Below are 14,641 nucleotides of genomic sequence, written 5' to 3'. Positions count from 1 at the left end.
TCTTGTAGTAGTTCCCTGCAAATGGTTATCAGATGCACTATGTTTTCTTCACCTTCGCCGCAAAGACGACAATTTACTGGTGTCTCAGCCCGTAACCACATTTGACAAGATCTTCCTCTGGGCCATGCATTTATGGACAAAGGTTGTACAGTATTCTCTAACAGTTAGTTCTGTTTTAGAGAAATATTTACAAAATCTGAATTAGTAAAATACTCAATGATATGGCACAGAAACCTTTACCTTGCACCCTGTTAGTGCCAATGTTCCAAACATACATGATTAGAACACGAAACATTCAGCTTTATAGACCTGAACGTTCCTTCACATAATCATGTATATTTGAAAAATGTGCACTAACAGGGTATTGTAATATTTCACCAACACAGAATTACCTGGTGGCACTTACTTCTCTGACAGCGGAGGCTCTTGGTCTTAACCAGCGAGGCACAGCAGCACTTTCTTCAGCGCATCAGCGCATCAGCGCACCATCTCTACCTCTCGCCGCACCCGCTTCGCGGGTGCCGCTTCGCCCTGTGGGTGACGGGATAACTTCTCCTGGGACCATCTTCTGTGGCGGTAAGGCGGAACCGGGCGTGAGGCTACAGCGGGGCTGCGAGCGTGCGGGGACTTCAATACCCAGAAGTCCCTGCAAGACCGACGGCTAGCTTCCGGTCCGCTCTCCCTGCTGGCCCGCCCCCCGCCCATCACGCCCCCTATATCACAATCCCTAATTCCCGCAGCGCGGGATGCAGCCCGGGCGAAGACTGGGCAAAGACTGGGCCGTTTGAGGCCGTTCGAGGACCTTCGAGACTGGACTGGGCCATTTCCCTTAATTTGACACCCATAAATTAATCTATTTATCTATTTTAATCTTCATAATCATGGTAGTTACAGGAGGGAACAAATCCAAATCCAAGGCCCCAGGTAGTGTCAGTACATTGCTTGGTCCTATGGACGAGTTCATAACTAAAGCTAACACGTTCATAGACCAAAGCATTTCATTGATAGAAGAGAGAGTGTCTTTAGATCTTGCATTTGCCAAGAGATCTTCCTTGGGTAACCTGGCCGACGCAAGAACACCAGTTGCGGTAGGGAAAAACAAGGAGGGAGAGAGGGAGCGTCGTGGGAGGCAAAGTCTCCCAAATAATGTGGATCTATCTGTGTCCCAACTTGCTGATTCGCAACTAAGCACTGACTTGGAGAGATCCCCAGACCTCCCACAACAATCCCCCACGCAAACGTCCCCATTAGAGAAATCCAGCGAAAGAGGAAGGAGGGAGGGCGCGGTAAGCGAGAAAAATGACGATTTAGCCAATTCTAGCCTGAACATGTCACATCACATACCAAGCGCCGCGCAGAAGTCACTACCCAGAGCAGACCACTTAGTAGTCACTGCTCTAATACATCATAACGAGCACGACACCCCTACTCTTATCGACCTAGATTCCCCAACTCCACCACCTATAAATAGGGGCCCAGGAAACGCTGAAGAAACTCAATTTCTAATGAAGATTGCAGACCTATTCAAAACATCCCTCCAACCAATAGCAAATAGATTAATTCAGTTGGAGATTCAGATAGGCAAGCTTGCGAAACTTCACCAACAAATCCAACCAGCAGGGGCACAAAATATACGGGGAATCACCCAGATAAACCATCCCCCCATACAGCCAGTAAACCTTCCCCAGAAACCCGCATTAGCACAGAATAAGGCAACCCAACTGTGGAAAAGTAAATTTTGCCATGTTATATGTGCCTACGTGTTCCCCATCTTATGCTATATGTGCATGATCGATATGCATGTATTCCCCTCTGATCGATTAAAGACGCAATTACAGTTGTGTCCATCTCTAGTATGCCAGTTTCCAGTCTTCGTGAAAACAACGAATATCAGGCCTATGTAAACCTGCGTTGCCACATTTTACAGTGTGCACGTTAATTCATTGAATTGTCCCCGTTTCTAGGCCTCAAAAGGGCCCGGACTCAGATTCAGCTCCTGTCTCCTGAACCCTCTCCGAGGAGCGATACAGCCCCCACCTGTATCCCTGACCCTTAGCTTACTTCTTGCCATGCAGTGCCCGGCCCGGCCTGGCTCTGCCTCCCAGTCTGCCAAGAATATGTTATGTTTCTAGTTATCAGTTCAGCCCTCCTTCTCTGCATTCCTAAGCTACTAAATCGCATCAATAGTTTCCGTCATAGTCTAGCCTTTACGTCTCCATGCAAGAGAAATACTGTATTAATATTCATAGAATATTCCTCGCACACACAATACATATAGAATTATGCACGCACCAGTCTTAGTGTCCATTAGCCTTTGCCCTGATAACTTTTGGATTCTATCAACATGTACTCTAAACACCAGATACTAGATATGCCTTGGGTACATGTCGCTCTGACACTCCAGACTTTAGTCTCCTCTTCTAGCGTAGAAGTCATAGCCCCCAGTTCTCCCTGGTAACACGTCATTGCCCATTTGCGCGCACCACTAGGTTAGAGGTCCCAGCTGCTTAGGTAGCCCCCTCCATGTTTCCGCCCCGTTTATGACATATTCTGTTACGTTTACATCACATGTCTATGTATACGCCCTGTACACGCCTTCTTGTTACTTCATTTTGTCCTTATCTTTCGCGACTGTTACGAGTCACGCCTACTTCTACGCCTACTGTATTGAATGTAATGCAATTGTTTTGATATATATACTGTGAACTGTTACTAAAAGTTGCCCAAGCCTAGCGCATTTATTCCCAGATCCTGCCCCCGGCAGCTGCCATCCTATTCCCGTACAGGCTGTCCTGTTCCTGTCCTTTATGCCTATTAAAGCCTGTAAACTCCAGCTACCTCGAATCTTGACTCTTATTTATTGAGCTACCTGTTTATTGATTATTCTGAAAAATAGATCCGGTAATAAATTATTTATTTACCACATAATGGCGCCCGAATAGGGACTTGCCCTTTCCCCACGCGCCGGAGAAGCCACGCAGGCCTCCTGATCCTCTGCAGCCGTGACGGAACCATACCGTGCACGTGCAGATATTTCTGCTTCAAGTATCCCTCAGGCCCACGGAGGAGACGGAGGTTGCGGTCCAGCGTCCAGACGAGGCGGTGAGGAACGCGGCGAGTCCCGACCAGAGCCCAAGCCAAGAGTCCAAGGTCCGAGGTATCCAGAGGCCCACCTGTAACTGAAGTCCGAAGTTCGTCCGTCCGTCGTCGTAGCAGTCCAGTCCAGTCCGAGGCCTTCCGTTCTTGCTGCCCGGTGAGTACCGTTGCTGGGGTAGTATCTATACAGGGTCAATTAATTGTCTCTGGTCCGTGGGTTTGGGTACACAGATCCAACACGAAGTGTTCACCTAGGTGGATGTGGGTCCTGACGTGTCTCTTTATGGGACCGGTAAGTTTCGTACTGTTTTAGCAGTACATCTAGTCATTCTAGTAAGTTCTGTTCTCGAGAAATTCATGTGTTCTGTTCTCAGTATACCAGGTAATATTCTGTCCGAACTGTTATTTTAAATGTTATTTCATGTGTTTTCAATGTCGTGGTATGAGTGATTCGTTTTTCAGTTATTATTGTGTTTATCGTGTATTGTATTGTGTCCAGACTCCAGCCTAAATTATGCCTCTATTTTCGAGGTTACGTCAGTTAAAAACTAGAAAAGGTCTGCTCGAGGAAGCAGTTCCTGTCCCGCCGAGGGACAGTCCAGGTCATTTTATGTATCATAAACATGGCATAAGTGCCATATTATATCTAGACTTATGGGTGGAGTACACCAAGGAATTAGAAGAGAAATATAGATGGCCCGTGTCAGGTACATGGGATGCCGAGTGCATCATGCGAGTAAAAGAAGTATTATGGAAAAAGAAATCTAGACAGTCCCAGAAAGATGCCATCGAGTTATGGCGCAAAGAATCTCACAGAAGAACCGAAAAAGAAATCAGAAAGACAGAATTAAGTAGGGAATCCTCAGAAAGAGCCCAAGAAAGGGAATTAATCGAAGTAGGTGAACGAGTTAAAGCCGAACAGTCCGACAGACAGAGAAATGCCCTTATTAAGGGTATGTATCCTCTTCTTGCCGAGGGCTTGCCGAAAGCAACCCCGGAAGCACCATGTAATTTCCCGCCGCCATTAGTTCCGATTAAGCTACGTCACAAACCGACCGCAGCTGATATTTGGACGACACAGTCCCAGAATATGCAAATCCTGTTCCGCCAGCTCCCGTAAATAATGTAATTCCTGTTCCTCCAGCCACCGGGGCACCCGTTGCAGCACCTGTTACGGTACCCCCGGTCCAGCCCACAGTACAAGTACCCGCTACATCAGTCACTCTACCAGCACGTACAGTACCCACCGACGATTCTAGTTTAGGGGCCTCGGGGGGAAGTCCTCCTGGAACCCCGCCTCAACACAAACGTGTGACATTACTCGAGCTACATGCCCGAGCGTTACAGCGTTCGCCCAAACATCAGTCAGTTGCAGATATCAAGCGAGCTCTTACCGAATGCCGTTATGATCCAGTCCCAGGCGATGATGATATGGTCCTGTATTCATTGCGTGTAAGACGGGTGACCGAATATTTGGACACCCTACCGAATATGAAAGAATATCTAGACAGAATATATCGTTTCATCCGTACAGGAGTAGATCCAGAAAGTATTGGCGAAGCCATGTCTCAAAGAAAAGTCGAGATCCAGCTCATGCTATTAAAGTTTCTAATTAATTGTTTAATAAGGGAACAAGATTATCCAACTAAAGATTCGACCGAAATGAAAGTCCTGACAAGATGGAGTGATCATATAGCCGAGGGAAGACACAAGACACAGAACTGTATAGACAGTATGTATAGGAAGATCCGTAGGGAAATAATAAAGTTACACGAGAAACGAAAAGCAGCACAAGTAAGTGAGAAAGAAGACAACTCTTCTACTGAAGAGGTAGACGACGAGAATCCCACCAGAATAGCGTATGTAGGTAGTACTAGACTTCCCGACCGACATTCACGCCTAGATCACAAGAAAGTTTTTCCTCTTCCAGCACCAGAACAAGGTTCTCTTGAGCAAGTATTTCAAGCTACCGATCACATTCTGAAATCACGAATCGGTTACAGTGAACTTAGTACCATGCATGAACAAGAACTAGCCCGATCAGCAGTCCGATGGATTACTGATTCTACCACTTTTCCAGACGAAATAGTGGCACAAATGTTTCTGAAACTGCCCCCAGCCGAGCAGCGACTGGTGGGTATGTATATGATCCAGCACCTCATTACACTGTATGAGGGACAACATTCGGATCCAGGTCCGTTACATGATGTTCTGAACGAGTTACTCCAGTATAGATGGAGAGGTCTAGGTACCGATTTAATTAGTGTCATTTTAGAACAGCGCCACAAATATAGGACGTTTTTGAATCCGCATTTTGCTCACGTCTCACCTCCAGAAAGTAAACCATTTTACATAGATAGACAGCATCCGTTACGAGAAGTACACCCAGTTAGGACAGCGGGTGGTGAAATGCAACGAGTATTTGTTTACACCCCTATCACCAAGATGGAACTCCTAGAGATGAAGAAATTAATTCCCTGTCACGACAAAGATCCAGCAGGGTTCCATCGAGAATTAAAAGACATGCTCCGTATGGGAGAATACACGTATCCAGATATCATTAAAATGTTAAAGGTCCTGTTGCCCGCAGGGGTATATGAAAAACTCAAGGAAAAAGAATGGGAGGTGGGAGAGAAAAAGATTGATTGGACAGCTCTAGAAGCTGAAGATAATATACGAGTACCAGGTACTGGTCTTGGGGACAAATGTAAAGAATTGCCCGAGTTATTGATACAAGTTTTGCCAAGGTTACTAGCCACGAAAAAGGAAGATTGGGATGCAATCTCAGCATGTAAACAGAAACAGGATGAAGACACTAGTGATTTTTATTCTAGATTTGAAAAATGTTTTATTATTAACAGTGGTTTGAAGACGAGTAGCGAGTCGTACCCTCATCTTTTTGTTACTAAATTAGTCGAGAATTCAAGTCCACAAGTTAAAAATCGAGTTTTGAAAGTCGAAAGTACCTGGCAAGCTAATACCCCGTCACAAATGCTCCAGATGCTCCAGTATCACCAGAACAGAATCAGGGAAGAGCAAGAACATGAAAGGAGACGTATGAAAGATACGAAAATGAAAGTATTAGTTGCACAATCTGTTCCACAAGACAGTCAGAAGAGGGGTCCGAGTCAAGCCAGTCATCCTGCAGCTCCCGTTAAAGGGACTTGCAATTACTGTAAACAGCCAGGTCATTTTATAAACGAGTGTGCAGTTCTGAAACACAACATAGTTACTGGTAAGACTAAAGAAAGACCACGTCCGCCTAGACAAGAACAAGTTCCACAGACTTCTCAGTCACCCCAGAATGCACAACAGACAGTTCCAGCACCGCAGCCAATCGCTGCAACACAGCATGTTACACAGCAAATGTACCAGTATGCTCAGTCAGAGTATCCAGAGTATCAACAGTATTCATGAAACAGCCTAGAGAGGGAGGTAGGCTTGCCTCTCATCGAGATACCTGTAGATCAAGAGGGTCCCTATGTACACAGTCAAGTATTAGGGAAAGACAGAAAGTTTCTGATTGATACAGGGGCAAGTAGGACTACTATCAGTCATGACGAGGTTCCAGGGGCTCCGCTCTCAGGCTCTAAAAATATTTCCCTTGGATTTTCAGGAAAGCCTATTGTTAATGTAATTTCGAAACCAGTTTCCCTAGAAGTTGGTCCATTGTCCCGAACTACTGATTTGTTACTTACGAAGTCATGTCCAGAAAATTTGTTAGGCATTAAAACACTGAAAGAATTAGGTGCAGTAATTTGCTGCTCCCCAGAAGGGGTCCGTTTGTTTTTGAGAGATTTTAAAGGTCACTATGTATTACGTGATTTTGATCCAAGATTACTGAATGTCCCGCAGCATTTATGGGCGCAAGGTCCAACTGATGTAGGATGTATGCACATCACACCCCATCGTGTGACTCTCAAACAAGGAATAGTCTTGCCACGAATCAGACAGTACAGATTGCCACCTGAGGCTGTAGCAGCCTTATCCAAAATTATTGACGAGCTTATTGTTCAAGGAGTGGTTGTAGAAACTGACTCCAATGTATGTAATTCTCCTATCATTCCAGTCATGAAACGTACTGATCCAAATGCACCTCCAGTATATCGATTAGTGATTGACCTTCGAGAGCTTAATAAATGTATCATACCCCAGTATCCAGTAGTCCCAGATATTTCTTCTCTATTGACAGCCATTGATTCTGAAGCTACATTTTTCACAGTTATCGATCTCAAGAATGCATTTTTCAGTGTCCCGATTCATCCAGACAGCCAGTACCTTTTCGGTTTTTGTTTAAATGGAAGGAGCTATAAATTCACACGAGCTCCTCAAGGTTTCACAGAAAGTCCTAGTATTTACAGTCAAGCACTTAAGAGACAACTAGACAATATTCACATGCCAACTGACACTGCCCTGCTCCAGTATGTCGATGATCTACTGATCACGGCCCGTTCTGAACGTGACTGCGAGCGTGCGTCGCTTACAGTTCTGTATTTCCTGGCCGAGCAGGGGCACAAGGTGTCCCCTTCTAAATTACAATTCTGTGTCCAGCAAGTGATCTACTTAGGCCACTTACTGTCCAAGTGGGGTAGGCAGTTGACACCAGACCGTATCCAGTTAATAGCGAGTCTTCCACAGCCCAAGACACAGAAGGAGGTACGAGCTTTTATTGGCCTCACTTCTTATTGCAGACAATGGATTCCTCAGTATGCATTTCTAGCCAAGCCACTGATGCAGTTAACGACACAGGAGGCAGCCGTATCGACTGTCCTCCCTTGGACCCAGGAACATACACTTGTTTTTAATGAATTAAAGAAAGCCTTATGCCAAGCACCCGTTCTAGCCACACCGAACTACAGTAAGCCTTTTACACTTTTTGTCACAGAACGTGATGGTACTGCATTATCTGTTCTCACACAAGATCAAGCAGGACAGTACAAGCCCTGTGCTTATTTCTCGAGCACATTAGATCCAGTAGCCCAGGCTCTGCCTGCGTGCCTCAAGTCAGTTGCAGCCACAGCTCTAGCAATCAGACAAAGTGATTCCATAGTGTTAGGACACTCCCTGACAGTACAAGTTCCACACTCCGTGGAAGTTCTTTTAAACCGAACACAGACTCAGAACTTGACAATTGCACGTTTAACAGGTTATGAACTGACACTGTTCCAGCAACACATAGAAATCAGACGCTGCAACGTTCTAAATCCTGCTACACTGTTACCGTCAGTTACTTCAAATCCTGCCACACATGACTGTGTGGAAGTTGTTAACACTATGACCAAGCCAAGACAAGACCTGACAGACATTGCATTACCTAATCCCGACCTGACACTTTATGTGGATGGTTCATGTATGAGAACAAGTACAGGAGAACTAGTAGCCGCGTATGCAGTGACTACTGAAACTGAAGTTATAGAAACACACCGTATTGACATCCTGTCTGCTCAAGCAGCAGAGCTAGTCGCTCTGACCCAAGCCTGCATACGTGCCAAGAACCTGAAAGTAAACATATATACAGATTCATGTTATGCATTCGGAGTCGTACATGACTTTGGAGTGCTCTGGCAGGAGAGAGGTTTCATGACTTCTCATGGAACCAAGATTCAGCATGGTCTCCTCATTCAAGCTCTGTTAGATGCAATACATTTACCGACAGCTATCGCTATCATGAAGTGCAAAGCACATACGAAAGTTACTGACATTATTTCCCAAGGTAACGATCTAGCAGATCGAACAGCTAAGCTTACAGCTCAGACCCCAGACATTCCGACACAGACACTCACTCCAGATCCGACTACTTGTATGACAGTTAAAGACCCTACACAAGATGTCATAGACATACAGTTACATGCTACTCCCGAAGAAATCAAGAAATGGTCCGAACAAGGAGGGGTCCAGACAGATCAAGGATGGTTGACGAAGGGAAAAGCCACATGGTTTCTCCCCGACTCTATGGTTCAAGTCATTATTAATACCGCACATAGTCCAGCACATCTAGGAGAAAAAGCTATGTTAGACAGTATTCAGAACCTTTGGTTCAACAAGCACTTACGAGCTGCAGCCAAGCAGAAAGTCCGTACCTGTATGATATGTTGTCAGTTCAATCCAGGTAAAAGTGTCCCGGTGGAACAAGGTGGATTCCAACCTCCTGACCACCCTTTTGAAGTCCTCCAGATGGATTATATTCAGATGGAGCGATGTCGAGGTTTCAAGTATGTCCTCGTAGTTGTATGCGCTTTGTCCAGGTGGACAGAAGCATATCCAGTTCCAGATTACACAGCAGCGACCACTGCCAGGCAGTTGGTCCGTGAATTCTTTCCCCGCTATGGACTCCCTAGGGTCGTGTATTCTGATAACGGCCAGCCATTCTCATCTGAGCTTATGAAACATGTTTCCCTTCTGTTAGGGTACCAGTGGAAGTTCCATTGTGTGCGCCATCCTGAAGCAGCCGGTCTCGTAGAGAGACATAATCAGACCCTGAAAATTCGCATTGCCAAAATATGTAAAGAGAAAGGTGTAGACTGGCTAGTTGCCCTGCCAGTTGCTCTATTCTACATGAGGATGGTTGCACATTCCAGATCAGGTCTGTCCCCGTATGAGGTCGTATTCGGCCGCCCCCCAAACATGTGGGGTACACCTAGACCCCGCAGTATTACAGATGTTTCCAGTAATATGCTGACAGATTACCTAGCTTCCTTGATGTCTGCCCTACACTCTTGTCGTTCACAGGTTGCCGCCGCATTTCCAGACAACACCGAGGTGAAACCGCATGAAGTCATTCCAGGCAACCTCGTGTTGGTGCGGAATTTTGATCGTTCAAGTCCGCTGGAGCCCCGCTGGAAGGAGCCTCGGATGGTCTTATTAACTACAAGGACAGCAGTGAAGTTGGAGGGCAGGAAAGGATGGGTCCACCTGTCCCACGTCAAAAAATTCCATGGACTTCGTGAAAAATCTTTTGCTAAGGACTGTCCTATTACTAAAGACTGCCTAAAACCAGACTCCGAACTTGATTCTGAACATAAAGTTCCTCTGTTAGAGAAAACTCCGCAGCAGGAGTATAAAGAGAAACTCCGGTCTAGTAAAATAAGTCAGCCAGTTTAATTGTCTAAGTCCCTCTCGGGTGAAACGGTTAGACAGGTCTCTGACATGTATGAGATAGACCCCCATAGTGAGAGAGTTAGTCAAAACTCTATACGATGTATTATCATTCTAAGTTTTTGCTATTTTTGAGTCTTATGGTTACCTGCACAAGTTATGCTTTACATTTATGTTTTCCAGTCTCACATGTAAATAAGTTTCCTAATGCTACAGTAGAGCACACATTTAGTGATCTGCCTCCTCACGAGCTATCCTATCGTCTTGCTATGCGAAATAATACATTTATCAGAATGTTACACTATTCACACCAGACCAGCAATGCTACTAATTGTTGGGTGTGTGGTCGACTCCCCCCTTTCCAGACACCGAAGGGAGTTCTGCCATTCTTTCCTTATCCATTTTCACATAATGGTTCGTGTGGAGCATGGTCCACGTTAACGTCATCCTCCAATGATATGTCCCTTCTGAATAAAACATGTTTTCCAGACAAGCAAGGTTTCCCCCATAGAACAGGGTTAGATCTAGAAAATGAAGTATATGATTTAGGTAATTATTCTTCGAATTTTATGGTCCTGAATGTTCAGTCTGAGACTACTCCAGATTTGCCTGCTATTTCAGTACTACCAGTCAAAGGCGAATTATGTGTCAGAAAGAATGGTTCCGCACATGTAGGACATAGTGATTGTACTACTATTGTCGAGTATAGTGACAGTGGGAAATCTATTTTCAAAACCTCACGTCATTCTTATTTTGTTTGTGGTCAGACCGCATATGTTCGTCTGCCCCTCGATTGGGATGGAACATGTTACATTGCCTTCCTACTGCCACCAGTTTTTCTAGCCCCATCCGATTATCACAGAAACACACATCTAGTACACGTCAGACATAGAAGGGAGATTGAGTCCCCAATTGTCGATCAAACTGAAACTACTCTAGAACAGTATCAAGACTTTAATAAAGGTTTCTTCTTCTTTATAGGCCCTGTCCAGAATAGTAAGTTAATACGTAGACTAACCAGAACCCTCGAAGCAGTAGTGAATGAGACTACTTCTGCTCTAGGTAACTTAACCGAAGAACAATCTGCTATGAGATTTGTCGTGCTCCAAAATCGTCTCGTTCTTGACGTCATACTGGCCGATAGAGGAGGAGCATGTAGAGTCATCGGGTCTAGTTGCTGCATTTTCATTCCTAATAACGCGCCGTCTGTTTATTCAGCTATAACCAGACTTCATAAAATTGCCCATCAGTTACACCAGAATCCAGGCACCTGGACATGGTCCGGTTGGTTCTGGAGTATTATATCTGCCTGGGGATGGAAAGTATTGTCATTCCTAGGTATTGCAGTAATGATCATATTCAGTTGCTGCCTCTGTATACAATGTGGCCCTGCGATTTGCGGCATGTGTGCTACCTCTTGTATTCCTAGTCCTAGATCCCGTTCCAAGACAATTCGAGACGAGCAAATGATGCTATATGAAATGATAGATGGTATCATGAATATAGATGTTTCCTGATGGAAACGTAGGGCACAAGGAGGGAATGTGGAAAAGTAAATTTTGCCATGTTATATGTGCCTACGTGTTCCCCATCTTATGCTATATGTGCATGATCGATATGCATGTATTCCCCTCTGATCGATTAAAGACGCAATTACAGTTGTGTCCATCTCTAGTATGCCAGTTTCCAGTCTTCGTGAAAACAACGAATATCAGGCCTATGTAAACCTGCGTTGCCACATTTTACAGTGTGCACGTTAATTCATTGAATTGTCCCCGTTTCTAGGCCTCAAAAGGGCCCGGACTCAGATTCAGCTCCTGTCTCCTGAACCCTCTCCGAGGAGCGATACAGCCCCCACCTGTATCCCTGACCCTTAGCTTACTTCTTGCCACGCAGTGCCCGGCCCGGCCTGGCTCTGCCTCCCAGTCTGCCAAGAATATGTTATGTTTCTAGTTATCAGTTCAGCCCTCCTTCTCTGCATTCCTAAGCTACTGAATCGCATCAATAGTTTCCGTCATAGTCTAGCCTTTACGTCTCCATGCAAGAGAAATACTGTATTAATATTCATAGAATATTCCTCGCACACACAATACATATAGAATTATGCACGCACCAGTCTTAGTGTCCATTAGCCTTTGCCCTGATAACTTTTGGATTCTATCAACATGTACTCTAAACACCAGATACTAGATATGCCTTGGGTACATGTCGCTCTGACACTCCAGACTTTAGTCTCCTCTTCTAGCGTAGAAGTCATAGCCCCCAGTTCTCCCTGGTAACACGTCATTGCCCATTTGCGCGCACCACTAGGTTAGAGGTCCCAGCTGCTTAGGTAGCCCCCTCCATGTTTCCGCCCCGTTTATGACATATTCTGTTACGTTTACATCACATGTCTATGTATACGCCCTGTACACGCCTTCTTGTTACTTCATTTTGTCCTTATCTTTCACGACTGCTACGAGTCACGCCTACTGCTACGCCTACTGTATTGAATGTAATGCAATTGTTTTGATATATATACTGTGAACTGTTACTAAAAGTTGCCCAAGCCTAGCGCATTTATTCCCAGATCCTGCCCCCGGCAGCTGCCATCCTATTCCCGTACAGGCTGTCCTGTTCCTGTCCTTTATGCCTATTAAAGCCTGTAAACTCCAGCTACCTCGAATCTTGACTCTTATTTATTGAGCTACCTGTTTATTGATTATTCTGAAAAATAGATCCGGTAATAAATTATTTATTTACCACACAACCTGCAAAACTTTCTCGCTCGATCCCCAAGAGCACCTTGAACACAGTGGCGAATGCTGCTTCCCCCCTGATACAAGATAACTCTCAACCTTTAATCTCACCTGCACCAAATCCAGTGGACGCAAATAAGGCTACCCCCAAGATAACATCAAAACCCCTGGCCCCTTCAGTACCTGCTCCTGTTTCTCCACCCTCCAAAGCCCATAGAAACACCCCCAGAGGGGCCGGGGAGGGTAGACCCCCAGTGGACTTACCACCCGAGGCTTCGCCCCACGTTGCGGTCATGATTGGAGTTCCAGCAACCACAGACCGCAACGCGGAACCGGCCTGGTCCCTTAAAAATAAGGTACAGCACTGGCTACAAAATAATCGTCCCCTCCCATCAAACTGGAACGGAAGAATCCTGTCTGTTCGGAGGGTCCCATGGGTTGGCAAAACAAGGAAATCGATTCCTGGGGACTGTATCCTGGTTACCTTCGAGGACATCCGCATCGCAGAGTATATTTGCTCTGGGGAAGATACGGGTGTAAGCGGAGGCATTAGCCTTAAACGTTTATCTTTTTTTTACCCTGCAAGGCAACCAAAAGGCTTCTTCCAGGATTATGATCCCTCATGGTCCGCTCCTGCTCCTCGATATACCGATTTCCATAACACAGAATATCAAGGGCCCCCTAGACAATATGATCAAGATTACCCATGGCAATTAGTGGGATCTCGTCAGCAGAGTGGCGGATGGGGCGACTGGAGGCCCCCCGTACAAAGGATGACTTATAGAGAACGGCCCCGTTGGGAACCTTGGTTTAACATCCCGACGACAAATAGATTTAGTGGGCTTGAGATGGTCGATTGACCACCAACTGACATCGAATCCACCTGTTTAAGCCCCCCTCAACAAAGCCCCATACCAAATCTCTCTCCGCTACCCACAGATCAAATAGACCTAAAAGTTGATACCTTGTCTATATCCATTCTTTTTTGGAATGTAGCAGGCTTACGCAACAAGATAGAGGATGGGTCGGCACAAAAATTCTTGGATAAATATAAATGAATCTGTTTGCAGGAGACATGGTCCACCATTGAGCTTCACCTTCAAGGCTTTAAAACATTCTTTGTCCCTGCGACCCGAAGTATAATTGGCAGGCCTAAAGGGGGCTTAATAACGTACATCGCAAATACCCTGCACCAACTAAAAGTGACCACTATCCATAATGACTCAAATTGCCAAATTCTTTTACTTACCTTAGGGAAAAAGGAGACTATTCGCCTTATTAATTTCTATAACAACTTAGATGAAGACCATTTTGTGTTTCTTCTTAATGACACTTGTGAGAGACTAGCTCAACTCTCCCTGAGGAATGATACTCACGGGGCAAACCATGTTTTATGGGGAGGGGATTTCAACCTTCACCCGTGTGCACGGGCGAATCCATATTCTTGTGGAATCATGGACGAATTCGACCTCCCGTCAGTACACCTTACTCATAGTAAGGCGGGAAACGCCCTAAATAGCATTCTATGTGAACTAGACCTGCAATTTGCCAACTGCCAAACCTCTGATCCAGGTTACCTAGCTCCGACATACGTGGGCAGAGGCCACCAAACCACTGTGGACTATATCTTCTTGTCACCTGGACTGGTAAAAATGGCTCACAACTTTCAGGTCGTTGACAACAATCTGAGTGACCACTCCGCACTGAGCCTG

At 45.4% G+C, this 14,641-nt stretch overlaps 1 pseudogene; it reads right to left on the bottom strand.

Moving 5' to 3' along the window:
- The window catches only part of LOC144828010 (endonuclease/exonuclease/phosphatase family domain-containing protein 1 pseudogene), a 41,789-nt pseudogene extending 28,358 nt beyond the window's left edge, over positions 1-13,431 (bottom strand).
- Positions 13,432-14,641: the final 1,210 nt, after the last annotated feature.

Source organism: Lissotriton helveticus, chromosome 4_1 (genome assembly GCF_964261635.1).
Source record: "Lissotriton helveticus chromosome 4_1, aLisHel1.1, whole genome shotgun sequence".
Lineage (NCBI taxonomy): Eukaryota > Metazoa > Chordata > Amphibia > Caudata > Salamandridae > Lissotriton > Lissotriton helveticus.
The sequence above is the reverse complement of the archived record's forward strand: the minus strand, read 5'-3'. Positions and strand labels throughout refer to the sequence as shown.